General features: G+C 30.3%; 1 long non-coding RNA gene across 1 annotated transcript; it reads left to right on the forward strand.

Moving 5' to 3' along the window:
* Positions 1-3,455: 3,455 nt before the first annotated feature.
* On the forward strand, positions 3,456-8,305 carry LOC121120804 (uncharacterized). The gene is made up of 3 exons (XR_005865219.2): positions 3,456-3,615; positions 3,707-3,972; positions 5,045-8,305. It is a non-coding gene; the product is annotated as an uncharacterized lncRNA (long non-coding RNA).
* Positions 8,306-8,548: the final 243 nt, after the last annotated feature.

Here is an 8,548-nt window from a genome sequence, read left to right on the forward strand (position 1 = left end):
CAATTTTCATATTCATCGTTAAGGTGAATTAATATGAAGAGTACAATTAATCATTCTTTGAAACCTCGAAAGTAATTTTTAGAATTTGTTAATATCTTAGAAGCTAATCAAATACCATCCCGTTCAAAAATTGAATACATGAAGTATATTGAAAACTATAAATTTACAAAGAAGTTGGAGAATAATCTATGGATACAATGATATCTTTGGGGTGGCTAAACACACCTGGGAAGTAACGGTGGGTTACTTATGATTATAGTTCAAATATACAAATCGCGCCCCTCAAGGCTTTATTTAACGGAACAATTATCTAAAAATAAAATAGACATAATTTATTTTGATCATGAAAAATAACAAAGAACTTTATGTTAGGTTGACCTATCGTTCTCTTTTATCTGTACTTGACTTAGTTTTACATTCTGCCTACGGGCGTCCGGAGGCTTTTTTATAAATTCATAAAATTTTCTAGTTTTTGTAAAAATAATTGAAGAATAGGCTTTTTTGACCAAAATTCTAAATCCCTGTACTAAAAACGCAAAATTTGAAATATCTTTATTGTTAAATTGATTAATTTTAAAATATTTATAGCCTCCAATTCTTTTAAACGACGTTTGTAGAACCATTAAGTCATTTTCTTGCAAATTAAAATATTTCATATTAGGATGGATATGTGGCCTTCCAAACTAATAGTGTTGTGACTCATGGCTCTTTGTTCCTCATAACTGGTGTATATATTTGTTTTTAATTTTAGCATGATTAAACACAAAAAAATATTTATAAAAACAAGAAATTTCTGAGGTAAACTTTAATTTTTATGTAAAATACCATCTTTTCAAGTAAATTACATATTAAACTTAAATAAAAAAAAGAAAAAAAAACTTTTTTTCAAGGACTTACAATTGAATACTATTAGAGTAAGATATTTTCCTTGTAATGACTAAACATTTTTACTGATTTCTTATAGAAGATTTTTATATTAAGGAACAGGTAATTTTATATTTATCTTCATTCACCGTTTTTTTTTTTTTACAACCAGACATTTTTGCTGAATAACTACCATAGGTTTTTGTGTTATTTCCTTTTTTCTATCAATATACAGTCAAACCTGATTTAAGCGTGTCATTGCACTAAGTGGTCATATTCAGTTCCCACGCAGGAATTTTAAAACAATAAAAAATGTATTAAGCTGTCCCCTGTAATCACCGACCAGCGGTCACACAAATTATTACAAAATATCTACAACATAGCTTCATATACGCACTTGCTTTTTACGTAGAACATATTTAAAAAGTTGTAGTTGATACCTGAATATATGTTTTTATTTATTTTCTAAAGATATTTTTATATCATTCTTGAGGAGACTGTCTTGGAGAAAATTGCCAGTATTTTCTTCAAAATTTATAATGAACAATAACACATTAAAAATTAATAATTAAATCAATAATGAATATACTCACAGGATTAGTTAAATTATTTTCAACAGAAATCAGTTAGATACTCTAACCTTTCCATAAAAACAAAACAAAAACTAATTTAAAATTGAGTGTACCCATTACAAAATTAAAGAAAAAACAGTTATTAATATGACTATTGAAATATTAATAGCGTTATTTTCATGTAACGTAGCATCCATAAAAGAAAGAGTTAAATGCCGTAAAAATACAGACAAAATGCGGTTCTCAATTTACCAACGGAGGGCGCAAACTGTTTTTTAGTACCAGAGGGGTTCCTGAATGAATTGGTGGTGTTTTTTTTGGATCCATGAGCTTAAACTATTTTTTGGTTTGGATGATGAATTGACGGTGATTTTTAAGGATACAGAATTACCCCCAAGTCCCCTATGCAACCCAAGGGCTTATATCTATTTTTTGGTATTTGAGGGATATTGGTGTTATTTTTTAGCAATCCCACACGTCCACCAGGCAAAACTGAGGGGGAGGGTATTCAACCATATTTTAAGAGGGCCTAAGCTTTTATTCTGGCCCTCCTTAACAATCCTCTTGATCTTTTTTTTGGAAGATTGGATTGAATTTAAAAAATTGCAAGGAAATTGTATTGCAATAATATTTACCACACTTAAAGTTCCATCCCTCGAGGGATGGAACAAACAAATATGCTTAGATATTTGTCATAAATAAAATTCAGCGAATTTATAATGTGAACTATTATTCATTATGAAGTTTAAATTTATACCCAGACATAAATGTAAAAAGTTAAAAAAAAATTCAACTTTTGAATTATTCCAAAATACAAAGCCCTTTTGAACATGACACATGCACTATGCAGTCGCTTTTTCAGTAACCCTTGTCTGACCACTTAATACAGGTTTGACTGTATCTCAAATAATAAATATGATAACTCTATCTGATGACCCTTATATTTATTCTAATGTTTGATGAATAAACAAATATATTTACGAAACAAGAAAAGTTTCGGAAAAAAGAGTGTTTATTCGTGACGTGATCATTTTGTTAGTAGTTTATCTTCTTTTTCAATTTCTGCAACACAAAAAAGTCTGGGTTATTTTAAAAGAATTTAGTTTTCATTGAAAGAAATATAAGATGAAGTTTTCAATGATTTTTACGGAAAATTTTCCATTTTATTTGATAAATATATCAACAATTGTACTTCTTGCATCGTTTCTTTCGTCTCATTCTAAGCCATAACGACCTCACTAGTTCACCACATATGTTTAATTTCGCATTTAGATACTACTTAAGAATGGAAATGCTAAATGTTAAATATCAATTCCTCCATTAGTTCTAGATATACATGGTAGGGCAGAAAAACGGGGACTCGAGAGATGGATTTAGAAATACATCAATATTTGTATATTTGTAATAATAGGCAAAAAATTAATGTTAACAAAACATGCGTTTTCACATTTCCTAAAGCCAATGCAGGAGTTGATGATAAATTCCCTTAAAAAGATGTCCCATACAACCACTGTGGAGGACTTCAGTGAGTCCACATTTGGTTGTGAGGTCTTGTTGGTTTCTCTCTCCAAAGTACCCCATATAGAAATGTCCAGTGGGTTCAAATCTGGGGAAGGAGGGGATCAGATCTCTTTGGACCAGAATCGAACCATGTTATCTGCACAGAACTTTTGACACTTGACATACGTGTGAGAGGGAATCCCGTCCTTGGTGCACACATAGTTACCCTCCGGGCAGGTGGCTATCAGCCATTGTAAGATGATGTACCTAAGCAGTCTAGAGTGTGTATTTTGAAACCAATTGTTACCAGTGCAAAATCCTTTCCACCATGAGTTGAGGTTTAGTATGTGTAAGAATGATCTGCATTATTTTTTCCCTGTAGTAAAAATTCGAAGGGCTACTTCCGGTTAGTTATAAAAATGATGCGCAATAGTTCTTTTTTGTTATGTAATATGGGCGTAAAAAATATTTTTGATTTCATAAAACAAAATCGTTTTCTTTATTAAAATCGTTTTTTTCACAACACTTGTGGACCTTATCAAAGAAATATAGTGTAGAGTCATTTAAACCTTCAAAGAAAGTAACAGTATTGTTCGTAAGGTTGTTTAGTCTTACCAGTGTTATAATTAATTACTGCGTACTTCGAGGAACAAAGAACATAACTACGGTAGTTATAGAAGTAAGAGATTGATTTTATAAAACAAAGGATATACTCATAAGTTATTGAACTCCGAACAAATATGACTTATTTGCACTGATCTTGGCTTCAGGAACAAGGAACACTCGCGATCTCCTCTTGAATGCTCTGGACTTAATGAGATATTATCTCTAACTTAAAAATCAACATCCCAATGGGGTAAGATTTTCAAGAAAGGAACATCTTGAAATCATCGGAACCATTTCAAGGAATGTTAAAAGTATTTGAGAGATGGTTAGTATTCCTTCCGAAAACATCAAGTACCTCAAGCAAAAAGTTGTCCTCAAAACCATGTAAAGAAGATAAATGTACAAAACCGATCTAGTGATGAACTTGTTGGTGAGTTTTTGGAAAAGATGTCAGATCTTTTTATTTATTTTTATCAACACAATTTTATTTACCACTTTACACGTGATTGAATTAAAGTAAATTTTCTAAAAACACAATAATATATGCGGAAAGTAGTAGATCAAAACGTCGAGCAACAAAATGTTGAATGGATAAAACGTCGACTGTAAAAAACGTCGAATAAACAAAACGTCAACTGTAAAAACATCGACCGATAGAATGTCAACCGATAGAACGTCGGCTGGAAAAGATTACATTTCAAAATATGAAAAACTGTTTCTACGACATTTCACTCCAGGCATTTCCAGCCCGAGAAATTTACCCCACTCCCTTACATAAAATAACAGTAAAGTACCCTTACAAACCCCCATTTATACCTCGAAATTAGGGGTTATTTCGGGTACTGCCGGGCCTCAAAATGAGATGAAACCCGAAACAATCTCAAATTTCAGGAGCTGGGGTAAATTTAAATACCCACCGTGTGTTCCATCCTAATTTGGGACCAGTCCCTACCCAAAAAACAGCTCAATCATTTCGGGGATACATTTGGGTTGTGAGGGGCTCTTAGTGGTTGCTTAAATAATGGCTGTGGGTTTCATCTCATTTTGGGACACGGTGGTGACTGTTATATTTCAGGTGGGAAATGTTTGGAGTAGCCCTTCATTTTATATTCTACGGTCAACCTTCTGTCAGTCGACGTTTTGTGTGGTCGACGTTTTGTCTATTCGTTTTTTAGTCTATTCTACTTTTTGTTCATTCGACGTTTTGTCCACGTACCATGCGTCAGTATACAAACAAAGTTTACCATTCTTCTTCTTTTTTTCCCATAACAATCAATCTTCACAAATTTTTAGGGATAATATACAACTCAAATATAAATAATTTAAAGGAACGAGCTTTGATTCATAGTTGATTATGAATAATGAGAGACTCGTAATAATATAACATATCTATCAGATCTTTATGATAATAATCCTTCAAAAAAATACCACAGAATGAATTTCATTTCTACATGGATCAAAACCTTTTTAAGAAACTCATTATAACTTCATCCATTTACAAGGTAGCAAGTCAGTCCTGTGGAGATAATGATACGAAATTTGTTCAAAGGCAAGAAAGAAAAGATGAAATAGCAAAACGAACAGAGAAAAAAAAGAAAGAATAACTACTTTGGACAAAGAAAAAGAAGAAAATTACATTTTTGGTGATTATAGAAGCAATTTGGATTATTATGATACACCAAATATTCAAGTATGCCAGCCAGCATATAGAGAGAAACAATACCCAACTTCAAGTCTCCATTAGGTATGGTCTTTTAGTTCCTTCTGTTGCAGCATATGCAAATGCATTATTAAGAAATCTGAAGCTAGTACTCCCCAAACATTTACTTTTAACATCGAAAGTGGTTAGACAAGCAAAGAAATATCTAAATAATATGAATCAAATTTTTAAAGAAAACAAAAGAATTCATTTGCATCAAGTTTGATAGTCGACAAAGGACCAATACATGGGTCCTTTGTCGGTAACTACCTCATGTCAACTGTTGTAGTTACCATAAAAGACCGATAAGGACCGGACTAGGGGGAATGTAGTCTTTTTAGTATTAAAGTACTCAAAACTTAGATGTTAGATATCATATGTTAGATCTAAATACGTAATTATACCTACAATATAACATACGAAATATTTATAAATTTATTAAAAATGGTTAAAAATAGTATTACTGATATTTATAGATTTGTACACATTCAAAATCTACCATTGGTTGTTGTAAAAAAAATTACAAATTTTAATGCATACCTAAGCAGTGTTTATTTTCCAAAGCTGTTACGATAATTATATAATTATTGAAGAGAAAACGACTAAATATATAGTGATCACTTGTGCCTGTACACATGAATGACACTCATGATTTGGTCGAGAGCTCTAAGCAGTGTTCTGTGAGTCCTTATTTATTCAGTTAAGTTCGGTCCAGTCTTAGGGTTGGTTCTATTGGTCTTTGGGACAGGTGATTATTACTGATTAAACAAAGAAAAAAAAAGTTGAGTGGGGTCATCATGTATCGACTTTTATAGGTTTGTATGATTGATTTGCAGGACTTAGCTAAACCAGACTGATGGGCCTGTAGTCTTCAGTACTAAATAAGGATAGAAACAAGGCTGGTTCTAAGTGTAAGTCCTCATTGGACTCAGAGTAGAATTGAAAATCGACTTTGGAGTCATTCTTGCCTGTGTCCTTCTTGATACGGACTGGAACTGGTGTTATTTTTGTTTCTCTCATATCTAATGAAACGTCATTACATCATTTTCACTCTCATAGAAAAAAATAGGCATAAAAATGTCTTTAATGAAAAAATCTCATCAAAAATTGTTGTTATTTTTTTAAACAACTTTTTAATTTCTATTCAATTAAATATTTACATTTGGGAAGGAAATGAAAGTGTCCCTTTAGAAACACAAATAAAACACGAAATAACTAATGTTAAGGCAGTATTTATTAGAAAAAAAATCAATCATATTTCCTTAAATGGCCAAAATATAGATGGGGAAATCAATGACTATCAAATCTAACTCAATAGTTCACTCTCATTTAAAAAATATTCTTAATTGAATGTATAATTTAATTTTATGACTCTTATAATATTTAATTGGTTAATTCAAATGCAATGGAGAAATATATAATCAGTCATTCTTTACTCATTAATATAAAAAAAATATATATATTTTGCCACAAATTATATTAAGCAACGTTTATTGTCATTTTAAGGCAATCAATATCTTGGATGTAATTCTCACTGTTTGTTCCTTATTTAAACACATATTTGCATGTTTAGAACGTGCAAAAAATCACTTTAAACGGGTTGATGAAATGTGCAAAAAATTATATTTCACATCATCAATTTCAAATAAAATAAAAATAAAATGTAAAAATATAAATTCTTACATTCATCTGTACATGAGTGGTGTCTATCGAATTTTTTTTGCTCATTTATTTATTTAAAATGATTTTAACACATTTAAAATATATTTAAAAGACAGATTTTTTTGCATTTTTTTAAATTGTGAATTTTAATATTATTTTCCCTGCTTGATTTAAGGGATTGTTTTTGCCTAAGAACAATTAGTCCATAATGTGTCTAATTGAAAATCAATTAGACATAATTTGTAATGTATAATGTTCTTTTTTTTTAATAATAATAAATCGTTTTTTTATCATTTTTAGAATGGGTTTAATATAACTTTAATGAGACAAAATATATCTATTAACCCAAGGTAATAGAAATGTAAGGTTATACCTCCATGTAATCGGGCTTGCTAGAATTTTCAATCAGATGTATTGTACCGACTGCTGGACAATAGGCAGATTTTGACATAACACGCAACCACTCATAGCCTATGCCGTAACTATTACTAGAATTTTCGATTTGATATATAGTACCGACTACTGGGGAAGAAAAACAGATTTTTAACAAACACGCAACCACTCATTTACTATGACATCAATATTAAAAGCGTGGTGGAAGTTAAACATCAGTTGTACACGAGTTATGGTATAACCTTGTATTTCTATTAACCTTTATTTTTTTTTATTTTGTAGTATTAGACAAATAAATAAAAAAACTCCACCAAAAATCATAATCAATATATTGTTCCATTGTTTTGCTCTGAGTTTATTTATGTAGAGAGTGTTGTAGAATTAGAGTTTCCTTCACTTCAACTTCATAAAATTAAAATTTCGTATCCCAAGTCAAAAATATTGCAACAGGAGGATATAAACTCCAACTTATATTGCAAATAAAATATGAAAATGATTTAAAGACAATTTTGAGCAAATAAAATATATCTTTTGTCTCAGTTTTTACCTGAGTGAATCGAGTGGAAGGACACTGGAGTTTCCAAATAGACTCTCTGATGTCACCCACGCAGCCAAAAATTATTTGTGCGTACTTACTACAAGCCAGTGACGAGGCATTCCCTCATATTTGTTCAGAACAAAGGTAAGCACATTGAATGAAAATATTGGTCCATTGTAGGACCACATTTAAACTACTAAAAAAGTATCATTACATATTCTAATACAAATCCTAATTTCTTCTTTTGATTTAACTACTTAAAAAACATACAAACTTGCAAATTTTTGTATATATATGTCTAATAATTTAACTGGGATACGACAACGAAAAAGCAGATAGACGAAAAACTTGTATTTAATAACTTTTTTCTAAAAGTGAATATAAAAATCTCATACAAATTTACCAAATATGTTTTATAGCCATTTTGTTGAATGAAATTTGTAATTTGAAATAAAGAGCTGTAAACCAAAACACAAATTTGTCTAAAAAAAAATATTTTTTTTTTAAATATACGTTAGGTATACGTGAATATATATGTTAGGTTACGTGTATATGTTTTACAATTCATAGATCCAAATTTAAAAATGGTATCTATAGAACAAAATAAACATTTTGAGATCCTACATTCCTAAAATTTATAAGATAAGCTCTACGTATATGCTTTACTATCGGTATTAAAGTATGTTTGTATACTTTTTGAAATAAAGATATTAT

Source organism: Lepeophtheirus salmonis, chromosome 1, assembly GCF_016086655.4.
Source record: "Lepeophtheirus salmonis chromosome 1, UVic_Lsal_1.4, whole genome shotgun sequence".
In the NCBI taxonomy this organism is placed as follows: domain Eukaryota; kingdom Metazoa; phylum Arthropoda; class Copepoda; order Siphonostomatoida; family Caligidae; genus Lepeophtheirus; species Lepeophtheirus salmonis.